Here is a 12781-nt window from a genome sequence, read left to right as displayed (position 1 = left end):
AGACTCGAACCTGCGTCCAGGAGCTGAAACCAGCACTGTGAAAGTGGACTTTGAGCACCTTGGACAGCGTTAATAATGCTACAATTTCATTGGCTGTCAGCGTATGCCAACTATACGCGACTGGCCCCCGCGTGGCAGGCGAGAATTCTACCATTGAACCACCAATGCCGATATAACTCCCACCCGATAAGGAGAAAAAAACGAGAAATGATTGGCGCAGCAACAGTGACAAAGAGATAACGATGAAAAGCCAACACCAGCCTAAAATCCAAACTGACATTGTCTGCGCAACATCGACCACCAGAAACATCTGTGTTTGACTACTTTGCGTAGTCGGGATGTCACGAATACAACAAGTGTTACCTCGAACCATTCCCATTTTTGCTTGTACATCTTTGCATCCCAGTGTAAATGATTCCCGTAGAACCCTTACATGAATGGTAACCAATTGGGTAACCACAGTAAAACCTTGCTGCATTGGCCGGGAATCAGACCCTGATCTCCCGCATGGCAGGCGAGAATTCTACCATTTAACCACCAATGCTGATATAACACCTACCCGAGAAGGCGAAAAAAACGAGAAATGAATGGAGCAGCAACAGTGACAAAGAGATAGTGATGAAAAGCCAACACCAGCCTAAAATCCAAACTGACATTGTCTGCGCAACATCGACCACCAGAAACATCTGTGTTTGACTACTTTGCGTAGTCGGGATGTCACGAATACAACAAGTGTTTCCAAATCACGAGAATATAGCACTTACCTCGAACCATTCGCATTTTTGCCCGAACACCTGTGTATCTCAGTGTAAATGATTCCCGTAGAACCCTTACATGAATAGTAACCAATAGGGTACGACAGTAAAACCTTGCTGCATTGGCCGGGAATCAGACCCGGATCTCCCGCATGGCAGGCGAGAATTCTACCATTGAATCACCAATGCTGAGTTAATACCAACCCGAGAAGGCGAAAAAAACGAGAAATGATTGGAGCAGCAACAGTGACAAAGAGAGATTGATGAAAAGCCAACACTAGCCTAAAATCCAAACTGACATTGTCTGCGCAACATCGACCACCAAAAACATCTGTGTTTGACTACTTTGCGTAGTCGGGATGTCACAAATACAAAAAGTGTTTTCAAATAACGAGAACATAGCACTTACCTCGAACCATTCCCATTTGTGATTGTACACCTTTGCATCCCAGTGTAAATGATTCCCGTAGAACCCTTACATGAATGGGAACCAATTGGGTAACCACAGTAAAAGCTTACTGCATTGGCCGGGAATCGGAACCGGATCTCCCGCGTGGCAGGCGAGAATTCTACCATTGAACCACCAATGCCGATATAACTCCCACCCGATAAGGAGAAAAAAACGAGAAATGATTGGCGCAGCAACAGTGACAAAGAGATAACGATGAAAAGCCAACACCAGCCTAAAATCCAAACTGACATTGTCTGCGCAACATCGACCATCAGAAACATCTGTGTTTGACTACTTTGCGTAGTTGGGATGTCACGAAGACAACAAGTGTTAGCTTGAACCATTCCCATTTTTGCTCGTACACCTTTGCATCCCAGTGTAAATGAGTCCCGTAGAACCCTTACATGAACGGTAACCAATTGGGTAACCACAGTAAAAGCTTGCTGCATTGGCCGGGAATCGGACCCAGATCTCCCGCGTGCCAGGCAAAAATTCTACCATTGAACCACCAATGCCGATATAACTCCCACCCGATAAGGAGAAAAAAACGAGAAATGATTGGCGCAGCAACAGTGACAAAAAGATAACGATGAAAAGCCAACACCAGCCTAAAATCCAAACTGACATTGTCTGCGCAACATCGACCACCAGAAACATCTGTGTTTGACTACTTTGCGTAGTCGGGATGGCACGAATACAACAAGTATTATCAAATCACGAGAATATAGCACTTACCTCGAACCATTCCCATTTTTGCTCGTACACCTTTGCATCCCAGTGTAAATGAGTCCCGTAGAACCCTTACATGAATAGTAACCAATAGGGTACGACAGTAAAACCTTGCTGCATTGGCCGGGAATCGGACCCGGATCCCCCGCATGGCAGGCGAGAATTCTACCATTGAACCACCAATGCTGATATAATACCTACCCGAGAAGGCGAAAAAAAACGAGAAATGAATGGAGCAGCAACACTGACAAAGAGATAATGATGAAAAGCCAACACCAGCCTAAAATCCAAATTGACATTGTCTGCGCAACATCGACCACCAGAAACATCTGTGTTTGACTACTTTGCGTAGTCGGGATGTCACGAATACAACAAGTATTATCAAATCACGAGAATATAGCACTTACCTCGAACCATTCCCATTTTTGCTCGTACACCTTTGCATCCCAGTGTAAATGATTCCCGTAGAACCCTTACATGAATGGTAACCAATTGGGTAACCACAGTAAAACCTTGCTGCATTGGTCGGGAATCGGACCCTGAACTCCCGCATGGTAGGCGACAATTCTACCATTGAACCACCAATGCTGAGTTAACACCAACCCGAGAAGGCGAAAAAAACGAGAAATGATTGGAGCAGCAACAGTGACAAAGAGATAATGATGAAAAGCCAACACCAGCCTAAAATCCAAACTGACATTGTCTGCGCAACATCGACCACCAAAAACATCTGTGTTTGACTACTTTGCGTAGTCGGGATGTCACAAATACAAAAAGTGTTTTCAAATAACGAGAATATAGCACTTACCTCGAACCATTCCCATTTGTGATTGTACACCTTTGCATCCCAGTGTAAATGATTCCCGTAGAACCCTTACATGAATGGTAACCCATTGGGTAACCACAGTAAAAGCTTGCTGCATTGGCCGGGAATCGGACCCGGATCTCCCGCGTGGCAGGCGAGAATTCTACCATTGAACCACCAATGCCGATATAACTCCAACCCGATAAGGCGAAAAAAACGAGAAATGATTGGCGCAGCAACAGTGACAAAGAGATAACGATGAAAAGCCAAAACCAGCCTAAAATCCAAACTGACATTGTCTGCGCAACATCGACCACCAGAAACATCTGTGTTTGACTACTTTGCGTAGTGGGGATGTCACGAATACAACAAGTGTTACCTTGAACTATTCTCATTTTTGCTTGTACACCTTTGCATCCCAGTGTAAATGATTCTCGTAGAACCCTTACATGAATGGTAACCCATTGGGTCACCACAGTAAAAGCTTGCTGCATTGGCAGGGAATTGGACCATGAACTCCCGCATGGTAGGCGAGAATTCTGCCATTGAACCACCAATGCTGAGTTAACACCAACCCGAGAAGGGGAAAAAAACGAGAAATGATTGGAGCAGCAACAGTGACAAAGAGATAATGATGAAAAGCCAACACCAGCCTAAAATCCAAACTGACATTGTCTGCGCAACATCGACCACCAAAAACATCTGTGTTTGACTACTTTGCGTAGTCGGGATGTCACAAATACAAAAAGTGTTTTCAAATAACGAGAATATAGCACTTACCTCGAACCATTCCCAATTGTGATTGTACACCTTTGCATCCCAGTGTAAATGATTCCCGTAGAACCCTTACATGAATGGTAACCAATTGGGTAACCACAGTAAAAGCTTGCTGCATTGGCCGGGAATCGGACCCGGATCTCCCGCGTGGCAGGCGAGAATTCTACCATTGAACCACCAATGCCGATATAACTCCCACCCGATAAGGAGAAAAAAACGAGAAATGATTGGCGCAGCAACAGTGACAAAGAGATAACGATGAAAAGCCAACACCAGCCTAAAATCCAAACTGACATTGTATGCGCAACATCGACCACCAGAAACATCTGTGTTTGACTACTTTGCGTAGTCGAGATGTCACGAATACAACAAGTGTTACCTCGAACTATTCCCATTTTTGCTTGTACACCTTTGCATCCCAGTGTAAATGATTCCCGTAGAACCCTTACATGAATGGTAACCCATTGGGTAACCACAGTAAAAGCTTGCTGCATTGGCCGGGAATCGGACCCGGATCTCACGCATGGCATGCGAGAATTCTACCATTGAACCACCAATGCCGATATAACTCCAACCCGATAAGGCGAAAAAAACGAGAAATGATTGGCGCAGCAACAGTGACAAAGAGATAACGATGAAAAGCCAAAACCAGCCTAAAATCCAAACTGACATTGTCTGCGCAACATCGACCACCAGAAACATCTGTGTTTGACTACTTTGTATAGTCGGGATGTCACGAATACAACAAGTATTATCAAATCACGAGAATATAGCACTTACCTCGAACCATTCCCATTTTTGCTCGTACACCTTTGCATCCCAGTGTAAATGAGTCCCGTAGAACCCTTACATGAATAGTAACCAATAGGGTACGACACTAAAACCTTGCTGCATTGGCCGGGAATCGGACCCGGATCCCCCGCATGGCAGGCGAGAATTCTACCATTGAACCACCAATGCTGATATAATACCTACCCGAGAAGGCGAAAAAAAACGAGAAATGAATGGAGCAGCAACACTGACAAAGAGATAATGATGAAAAGCCAACACCAGCCTAAAATCCAAATTGACATTGTCTGCGCAACATCGACCACCAGAAACATCTGTGTTTGACTACTTTGCGTAGTCGGGATGTCACGAATACAACAAGTATTATCAAATCACGAGAATATAGCACTTACCTCGAACCATTCCCATTTTTGCTCGTACACCTTTACATCCCAGTGTAAATGATTCCCGTAGAACCCTTACATGAATGGTAACCAATTGGGTAACCACAGTAAAACCTTGCTGCATCGGCCGGGAATCGGACCCTGAACTCCCGCATGGTAGGCGAGAATTCTACCATTGAACCACCAATGCTGAGTTAACACCAACCCGAGAAGGCGAAAAAAACGAGAAATGATTGGAGCAGCAACAGTGACAAAGAGATAATGATGAAAAGCCAACACCAGCCTAAAATCCAAACTGACATTGTCTGCGCAACATCGACCACCAAAAACATCTGTGTTTGACTACTTTGCGTAGTCGGGATGTCACAAATACAAAAAGTGTTTTCAAATAACGAGAATATAGCACTTACCTCGAACCATTCCCATTTGTGATTGTACACCTTTGCATCCCAGTGTAAATGATTCCCGTAGAACCCTTACATGAATGGTAACCAATTGGGTAACCACAGTAAAAGCTTGCTGCATTGGCCGGGAATCGGACCCGGATCTCCCGCGTGGCAGGCGAGAATTCTACCATTGAACCACCAATGCCGATATAACTCCTACCCGATAAGGAGAAAAAAACGAGAAATGATTGGCGCAGCAACAGTGACAAAGAGATAACGATGAAAAGCCAACACCAGCCTAAAATCCAAACTGACATTGTCTGCGCAACATCGACCACCAGAAACATCTGTGTTTGACTACTTTGCGTAGTCGGGATGTCACGAATACAACAAGTGTTACCTCAAACTATCCCCATTTTTGCTTGTACACCTTTGCATCCCAGTGTAAATGATTCCCGTAGAACCCTTACATGAATGGTAACCCATTGGGTAACCACAGTAAAAGCTTGCTGCATTGGCCGGGAATCGGACCCGGATCTCCCGCATGGCAGGCGAGAATTCTACCATTGAACCACCAATGCCGATATAACTCCAACCCGATAAGGCGAAAAAAACGAGAAATGATTGGCGCAGCAACAGTGACAAAGAGATAACGATGAAAAGCCAAAACCAGCCTAAAATCCAAACTGACATTGTCTGCGCAACATCGACCACCAGAAACATCTGTGTTTGACTACTTTGTGTAGTCGGGATGTCATGAATACAACAAGTATTATCAAATCACGAGAACATAGCACTTACCTCGAACCATTCCCATTTTTGCTCGTACACCTTTGCATCCCAGTGTAAATGAGTCCCGTAGAACCCTTACATGAATAGTAACCAATAGGGTACGACAGTAAAACCTTGCTGCATAGGCCGGGAATCGGACTCGGATCTCCCACATGGCAGGCGAGAATTCTACCATTGAACCACCAATGCTGATATAATACCTACCCGAGAAGGCGAAAAAAAACGAGAAATGAATGGAGCAGCAACAGTGACAAAGAGATAATGATGAAAAGCCAACACCAGCCTAAAATCCAAATTGACATTGTCTGCGCAACATCGACCACCAGAAACATCTGTGTTTGACTACTTTGCGTAGTCGGAATGTCACGAATACAACAAGTGTTACCTCGAACTAATCCCATTTTTGCTTGTACACCTTTGCATCCCAGTGTAAATGATTCCCGTAGAACTCTTACATGAATGGTAACCCATTGGGTAACCACAGCAAAACCTTGCTGCATTGGCCTGGAATCGGACCCGGAGCTCCCGCATGGCAGGCAAGAATTCTACCATTGAACCACCAACGCTGAGGTAACACCAACCCAAGAAGGCGAAAAAAACGAGAAATGATTGGAGCAGCAACAGTGACAAAAAGATAACGATGAAAAGCCAAAACTAGCCTAAAATCCAAATTGACATTGTCTGCGCAACATCGAACAACAGAAACATCTGTGTTTGACTACTTTGCGTAGTCGGGATGTCACGAATACAACAAGTATTATCAAATCACGAGAATATAGCACTTACCTCGAACCATTCCCATTTTTGCTCGTACACCTTTGCATCCCAGTGTAAATGAGTCCCGTAGAACCCTTACATGAATAGTAACCAATTGGGTAACCACAGTAAAACCTTGCTGCATCGGCCGGGAATCGGACCCTGAACTCCCGCATGGTAGGCGAGAATTCTACCATTGAACCACCAATGCTGAGTTAACACCAACCCGAGAAGGCGAAAAAAACGAGAAATGATTGGAGCAGCAACAGTGACAAAGCGATAATGATGAAAAGCCAACACCAGCCTAAAATCCAAACTGACATTGTCTGCGCAACATCGACCACCAAAAACATCTGTGTTTGACTACTTTGCGTAGTCGGGATGTCACAAATACAAAAAGTGTTTTCAAATAACGAGAATATAGCACTTACCTCGAACCATTCCCATTTGTGATTGTACACCTTTGCATCCCAGTGTAAATGATTCCCGTAGAACCCTTGCATGAATGGTAACCAATTGGGTAACCACAGTAAAAGCTTGCTGCATTGGCCGGGAATCGGACCCGGATCTCCCGCGTGGCAGGCGAGAATTCTACCATTGAACCACCAATGCCGATATAACTCCCACCCGATAAGGAGAAAAAAACGAGAAATGATTGGCGCAGCAACAGTGACAAAGAGATAACGATGAAAAGCCAACACCAGCCTAAAATCCAAACTGACATTGTCTGCGCAACATCGACCACCAGAAACATCTGTGTTTGACTACTTTGCGTAGTCGGGATGTCACGAATACAACAAGTGTTACCTCAAACTATTCCCATTTTTGCTTGTACACCTTTGCATCCCAGTGTAAATGATTCCCGTAGAACCCTTACATGAATGGTAACCCATTGGGTAACCACAGTAAAAGCTTGCTGCATTGGCCGGGAATCGGACCCGGATCTCCCGCATGGCAGGCGAGAATTCTACCATTGAACCACCAATGCCGATATAACTCCAACCCGATAAGGCGAAAAAAACGAGAAATGATTGGCGCAGCAACAGTGACAAAGAGATAACGATGAAAAGCCAAAACCAGCCTAAAATCCAAACTGACATTGTCTGCGCAACATCGACCACCAGAAACATCTGTGTTTGACTACTTTGCGTAGTGGGGATGTCACGAATACAACAAGTGTTACCTTGAACTATTCTCATTTTTGCTTGTACACCTTTGCATCCCAGTGTAAATGATTCTCGTAGAACCCTTACATGAATGGTAACCCATTGGGTCACCACAGTAAAAGCTTGCTGCATTGGCAGGGAATTGGACCATGAACTCCCGCATGGTAGGCGAGAATTCTGCCATTGAACCACCAATGCTGAGTTAACACCAACCCGAGAAGGAGAAAAAAACGAGAAATGATTGGAGCAGCAACAGTGACAAAGAGATAATGATGAAAAGCCAACACCAGCCTAAAATCCAAACTGACATTGTCTGCGCAACATCGACCACCAAAAACATCTGTGTTTGACTACTTTGCGTAGTCGGGATGTCACAAATACAAAAAGTGTTTTCAAATAACGAGAATATAGCACTTACCTCGAACCATTCCCAATTGTGATTGTACACCTTTGCATCCCAGTGTAAATGATTCCCGTAGAACCCTTACATGAATGGTAACCAATTGGGTAACCACAGTAAAAGCTTGCTGCATTGGCCGGGAATCGGACCCGGATCTCCCGCGTGGCAGGCGAGAAATCTACCATTGAACCACCAATGCCGATATAACTCCCACCCGATAAGGAGAAAAAAACGAGAAATGATTGGCGCAGCAACAGTGACAAAGAGATAACGATGAAAAGCCAACACCAGCCTAAAATCCAAACTGACATTGTATGCGCAACATCGACCACCAGAAACATCTGTGTTTGACTACTTTGCGTAGTCGGGATGTCACGAATACAACAAGTGTTACCTCGAACTATTCCCATTTTTGCTTGTACACCTTTGCATCCCAGTGTAAATGATTCCCGTAGAACCCTTACATGAATGGTAACCCATTGGGTAACCACAGTAAAAGCTTGCTGCATTGGCCGGGAATCGGACCCGGATCTCACGCATGGCAGGCGAGAATTCTACCATTGAACCACCAATGCCGATATAACTCCAACCCGATAAGGCGAAAAAAACGAGAAATGATTGGCGCAGCAACAGTGACAAAGAGATAACGATGAAAAGCCAAAACCAGCCTAAAATCCAAACTGACATTGTCTGCGCAACATCGACCACCAGAAACATCTGTGTTTGACTACTTTGTATAGTCGGGATGTCACGAATACAACAAGTATTATCAAATCACGAGAATATAGCACTTACCTCGAACCATTCCCATTTTTGCTCGTACACCTTTGCATCCCAGTGTAAATGAGTCCCGTAGAACCCTTACATGAATAGTAACCAATAGGGTACAACACTAAAACCTTGCTGCATTGGCCGGGAATCGGACCCGGATCCCCCGCATGGCAGGCGAGAATTCTACCATTGAACCACCAATGCTGATATAATACCTACCCGAGAAGGCGAAAAAAAACGAGAAATGAATGGAGCAGCAACACTGACAAAGAGATAATGATGAAAAGCCAACACCAGCCTAAAATCCAAATTGACATTGTCTGCGCAACATCGACCACCAGAAACATCTGTGTTTGACTACTTTGCGTAGTCGGGATGTCACGAATACAACAAGTATTATCAAATCACGAGAATATAGCACTTACCTCGAACCATTCCCATTTTTGCTCGTACACCTTTACATCCCAGTGTAAATGATTCCCGTAGAACCCTTACATGAATGGTAACCAATTGGTTAACCACAGTAAAACCTTGCTGCATCGGCCGGGAATCGGACCCTGAACTCCCGCATGGTAGGCGAGAATTCTACCATTGAACCACCAATGCTGAGTTAACACCAACCCGAGAAGGCGAAAAAAACGAGAAATGATTGGCGCAGCAACAGTGACAAAGAGATAACGATGAAAAGCCAACACCAGCCTAAAATCCAAACTGACATTGTCTGCGCAACATCGACCACCAGAAACATCTGTGTTTGACTACTTTGCGTAGTCGGGATGTCACGAATACAACAAGTGTTACCTCGAACTATTCCCATTTTTGCTTGTACACCTTTGCATCCCAGTGTAAATGATTCCCGTAGAACCCTTACATGAATGGTAACCCATTGGGTAACCACAGTAAAAGCTTGCTGCATTGGCCGGGAATCCGACCCGGATCTCCCGCATGGCAGGCGAGAATTCTACCATTGAACCACCAATGCCGATATAACTCCAACCCGATAAGGCGAAAAAAACGAGAAATGATTGGCGCAGCAACAGTGACAAAGAGAAAACGATGAAAAGCCAAAACCAGCCTAAAATCCAAACTGACATTGTCTGCGCAACATCGACCACCAGAAACATCTGTGTTTGACTACTTTGTGTAGTCGGGATGTCATGAATACAACAAGTATTATCAAATCACGAGAACATAGCACTTACCTCGAACCATTCCCATTTTTGCTCGTACACCTTTGCATCCCAGTGTAAATGAGTCCCGTAGAACCCTTACATGAATAGTAACCAATAAGGTACGACAGTAAAACCTTGCTGCATTGGCCGGGAATCGGACTCGGATCTCCCACATGGCAGGCGAGAGTTCTACCATTGAACCACCAATGCTGATATAATACCTACCCGAGAAGGCGAAAAAAAACGAGAAATGAATGGAGCAGCAACAGTGACAAAGAGATAATGATGAAAAGCCAACACCAGCCTAAAATCCAAATTGACATTGTCTGCGCAACATCGACCACCAGAAACATCTGTGTTTGACTACTTTGCGTAGTCGGAATGTCACGAATACAACAAGTGTTACCTCGAACTATTCCCATTTTTGCTTGTACACCTTTGCATCCCAGTGTAAATGATTCCCGTAGAACTCTTACATGAATGGTAACCCATTGGGTAACCACAGCAAAACCTTGCTGCATTGGCCTGGAATCGGACCCGGAGCTCCCGCATGGCAGGCAAGAATTCTACCAATGAACCACCAACGCTGAGGTAACACCAACCCGAGAAGGCGAAAAAAACGAGAAATGATTGGAGCAGCAACAGTGACAAAAAGATAACGATGAAAAGCCAAAACTAGCCTAAAATCCAAATTGACATTGTCTGCGCAACATCGACCAACAGAAACATCTGTGTTTGACTACTTTGCGTAGTCGGGATGTCACGAATACAACAAGTATTATCAAATCACGAGAATATAGCACTTACCTCGAACCATTCCCATTTTTGCTCGTACACCTTTGCATCCCAGTGTAAATGAGTCCCGTAGAACCCTTACATGAATAGTAACCAATTGGGTAACCACAGTAAAACCTTGCTACATTGGCCGGGAATCGGACCCTGAACTCCCGCATGGTAGGCGAGAATTCTACCATTGAACCACCAATGCTGAGTTAACACCAACCCGAGAAGGCGAAAAAAACGAGAAATGATTGGAGCAGCAACAGTGACAAAGAGATAATGATGAAAAGCCAACACTAGCCTAAAATCCAAACTGACATTGTCTGCGCAACATCGACCACCAAAAACATCTGTGTTTGACTACTTTGCGTAGTCGGGATGTCACAAATACAAAAAGTGTTTTCAAATAACGAGAACATAGCACTTACCTCGAACCATTCCCATTTTTGCTCGTACACCTTTGCATCCCAGTGTAAATGAGTCCCGTAGAACCCTTACATGAATAGTAACCAATTGGGTAACCACAGTAAAACCTTGCTGCATTGGCCGGGAATCAGACCCTGATCTCCCGCATGGCAGGCGAGAATTCTACCATTTAACCACCAATGCTGATATAACACCTACCCGAGAAGGCGAAAAAAATGAGAAATGAATGGAGCAGCAACAGTGACAAAGAGATAGTGATGAAAAGCCAACACCAGCCTAAAATCCAAACTGACATTGTCTGCGCAACATCGACCACCAGAAACATCTGTGTTTGACTACTTTGCGTAGTCGGGATGTCACGAATACAACAAGTGTTTCCAAATCACGAGAATATAGCACTTACCTCGAACCATTCGCATTTTTGCTCGAAGACCTGTGTATCTCAGTGTAAATGATTCCCGTAGAACCCTTACATGAATGGTAACCAATTGGGTAACCACAGTAAAGGCATGCTGCATTGGCCGGGAATCGGACCCAGATCTCCCGCGTAGCAGGTGAGAATTCTACCATTGAACCACCAATGCCAATATAACTCCAACCCGATAAGGCGAAAAAAACGAGAAATGATTGGCGCAGCAACAGTGACAAAGAGATAACGATGAAAAGCCAAAACCAGCCTAAAATCCAAACTGACATTGTCTGCGCAACATCGACCACCAGAAACATCTGTGTTTGACTACTTTGCGTAGTGGGGATGTCACGAATACAACAAGTGTTACCTTCAACTATTCTCATTTTTGCTTGTACACCTTTGTATCCCAGTGTAAATGATTCTCGTAGAACCCTTACATGAATGGTAACCCATTGGGTCACCACAGTAAAAGCTTGCTGCATTGGCAGGGAATCGGACCCTGAACTCCCGCATGGTAGGCGAGAATTCTACCATTGAACCACTAATGCTGAGTTAACACCAACCCGAGAAGGGGAAAAAAACGAGAAATGATTGGAGCAGCAACAGTGACAAAGAGATAATGATGAAAAGCCAACACCAGCCTAAAATCCAAACTGACATTGTCTGCGCAACATCTACCACCAGAAACATCTGTGTTTGACTACTTTGCGTAGTGGGGATGTCACGAATACAACAAGTGTTACCTTGAACTATTCTCATTTTTGCTTGTACACCTTTGTATCCCTGTGTAAATGATTCCCGTAGAACCCTTACATGAATGGTAACCAATTGGGTAACCACAGTAAAAGCTTGCTGCATTGGCCGGGAATCGGACCCGGATCTCCCACGTGGCAGGCGAGAATTCTACCATTGAACCACCAATGCCGATGTAACTCCCACCAGATAAGGAGAAAAAAACGAGAAATGATTGGCGCAGCAACAGTGACAAAGAGATAACGATGAAAAGCCAAAACCAGCCTAAAATCCAAACT

The 12781-nt window shown here is 44.5% G+C and overlaps 22 non-coding genes across 22 annotated transcripts; all 22 read right to left on the bottom strand.

Moving 5' to 3' along the window:
* Window positions 1–873: 873 nt before the first annotated feature.
* On the bottom strand, window positions 874–944 carry trnag-gcc (transfer RNA glycine (anticodon GCC)). Its single transcript has one exon. It is a non-coding gene; the product is annotated as a tRNA-Gly (tRNA).
* Window positions 945–1274: 330 nt separating this feature from the next.
* On the bottom strand, window positions 1275–1345 carry trnag-gcc (transfer RNA glycine (anticodon GCC)). Its single transcript has one exon. It is a non-coding gene; the product is annotated as a tRNA-Gly (tRNA).
* A 305-nt stretch (window positions 1346–1650) lies between these two features.
* Window positions 1651–1721, bottom strand: trnaa-ggc (transfer RNA alanine (anticodon GGC)). The gene has a single exon. It is a non-coding gene; the product is annotated as a tRNA-Ala (tRNA).
* Window positions 1722–2050: 329 nt separating this feature from the next.
* trnag-gcc (transfer RNA glycine (anticodon GCC)) lies at window positions 2051–2121 on the bottom strand. The gene has a single exon. It is a non-coding gene; the product is annotated as a tRNA-Gly (tRNA).
* A 732-nt stretch (window positions 2122–2853) lies between these two features.
* On the bottom strand, window positions 2854–2924 carry trnag-gcc (transfer RNA glycine (anticodon GCC)). Its single transcript has one exon. It is a non-coding gene; the product is annotated as a tRNA-Gly (tRNA).
* A 706-nt stretch (window positions 2925–3630) lies between these two features.
* Window positions 3631–3701, bottom strand: trnag-gcc (transfer RNA glycine (anticodon GCC)). Its single transcript has one exon. It is a non-coding gene; the product is annotated as a tRNA-Gly (tRNA).
* A 705-nt stretch (window positions 3702–4406) lies between these two features.
* On the bottom strand, window positions 4407–4477 carry trnag-gcc (transfer RNA glycine (anticodon GCC)). The gene has a single exon. It is a non-coding gene; the product is annotated as a tRNA-Gly (tRNA).
* Window positions 4478–4808: 331 nt separating this feature from the next.
* Window positions 4809–4879, bottom strand: trnag-acc (transfer RNA glycine (anticodon ACC)). Its single transcript has one exon. It is a non-coding gene; the product is annotated as a tRNA-Gly (tRNA).
* Window positions 4880–5209: 330 nt separating this feature from the next.
* trnag-gcc (transfer RNA glycine (anticodon GCC)) lies at window positions 5210–5280 on the bottom strand. The gene has a single exon. It is a non-coding gene; the product is annotated as a tRNA-Gly (tRNA).
* Window positions 5281–5585: 305 nt separating this feature from the next.
* Window positions 5586–5656, bottom strand: trnag-gcc (transfer RNA glycine (anticodon GCC)). Its single transcript has one exon. It is a non-coding gene; the product is annotated as a tRNA-Gly (tRNA).
* A 1107-nt stretch (window positions 5657–6763) lies between these two features.
* trnag-acc (transfer RNA glycine (anticodon ACC)) lies at window positions 6764–6834 on the bottom strand. The gene has a single exon. It is a non-coding gene; the product is annotated as a tRNA-Gly (tRNA).
* A 330-nt stretch (window positions 6835–7164) lies between these two features.
* On the bottom strand, window positions 7165–7235 carry trnag-gcc (transfer RNA glycine (anticodon GCC)). The gene has a single exon. It is a non-coding gene; the product is annotated as a tRNA-Gly (tRNA).
* Window positions 7236–7540: 305 nt separating this feature from the next.
* On the bottom strand, window positions 7541–7611 carry trnag-gcc (transfer RNA glycine (anticodon GCC)). Its single transcript has one exon. It is a non-coding gene; the product is annotated as a tRNA-Gly (tRNA).
* Window positions 7612–8317: 706 nt separating this feature from the next.
* On the bottom strand, window positions 8318–8388 carry trnag-gcc (transfer RNA glycine (anticodon GCC)). The gene has a single exon. It is a non-coding gene; the product is annotated as a tRNA-Gly (tRNA).
* A 305-nt stretch (window positions 8389–8693) lies between these two features.
* On the bottom strand, window positions 8694–8764 carry trnag-gcc (transfer RNA glycine (anticodon GCC)). Its single transcript has one exon. It is a non-coding gene; the product is annotated as a tRNA-Gly (tRNA).
* A 329-nt stretch (window positions 8765–9093) lies between these two features.
* On the bottom strand, window positions 9094–9164 carry trnag-gcc (transfer RNA glycine (anticodon GCC)). Its single transcript has one exon. It is a non-coding gene; the product is annotated as a tRNA-Gly (tRNA).
* Window positions 9165–9495: 331 nt separating this feature from the next.
* Window positions 9496–9566, bottom strand: trnag-acc (transfer RNA glycine (anticodon ACC)). The gene has a single exon. It is a non-coding gene; the product is annotated as a tRNA-Gly (tRNA).
* Window positions 9567–9871: 305 nt separating this feature from the next.
* Window positions 9872–9942, bottom strand: trnag-gcc (transfer RNA glycine (anticodon GCC)). The gene has a single exon. It is a non-coding gene; the product is annotated as a tRNA-Gly (tRNA).
* A 329-nt stretch (window positions 9943–10271) lies between these two features.
* trnag-gcc (transfer RNA glycine (anticodon GCC)) lies at window positions 10272–10342 on the bottom strand. Its single transcript has one exon. It is a non-coding gene; the product is annotated as a tRNA-Gly (tRNA).
* Window positions 10343–11049: 707 nt separating this feature from the next.
* On the bottom strand, window positions 11050–11120 carry trnag-acc (transfer RNA glycine (anticodon ACC)). The gene has a single exon. It is a non-coding gene; the product is annotated as a tRNA-Gly (tRNA).
* A 731-nt stretch (window positions 11121–11851) lies between these two features.
* Window positions 11852–11922, bottom strand: trnas-gcu (transfer RNA serine (anticodon GCU)). Its single transcript has one exon. It is a non-coding gene; the product is annotated as a tRNA-Ser (tRNA).
* Window positions 11923–12603: 681 nt separating this feature from the next.
* Window positions 12604–12674, bottom strand: trnag-gcc (transfer RNA glycine (anticodon GCC)). Its single transcript has one exon. It is a non-coding gene; the product is annotated as a tRNA-Gly (tRNA).
* Window positions 12675–12781: the final 107 nt, after the last annotated feature.

The sequence above is a fragment of the Cebidichthys violaceus genome, unplaced genomic scaffold (genome assembly GCF_023349555.1).
Source record: "Cebidichthys violaceus isolate CVI_PGR_0920_01 unplaced genomic scaffold, fCebVio1.0.p SCAF_2, whole genome shotgun sequence".
NCBI classification, from domain to species: domain Eukaryota; kingdom Metazoa; phylum Chordata; class Actinopteri; order Perciformes; family Stichaeidae; genus Cebidichthys; species Cebidichthys violaceus.
This window is presented reverse-complemented; position numbering and strand designations above follow the sequence as displayed.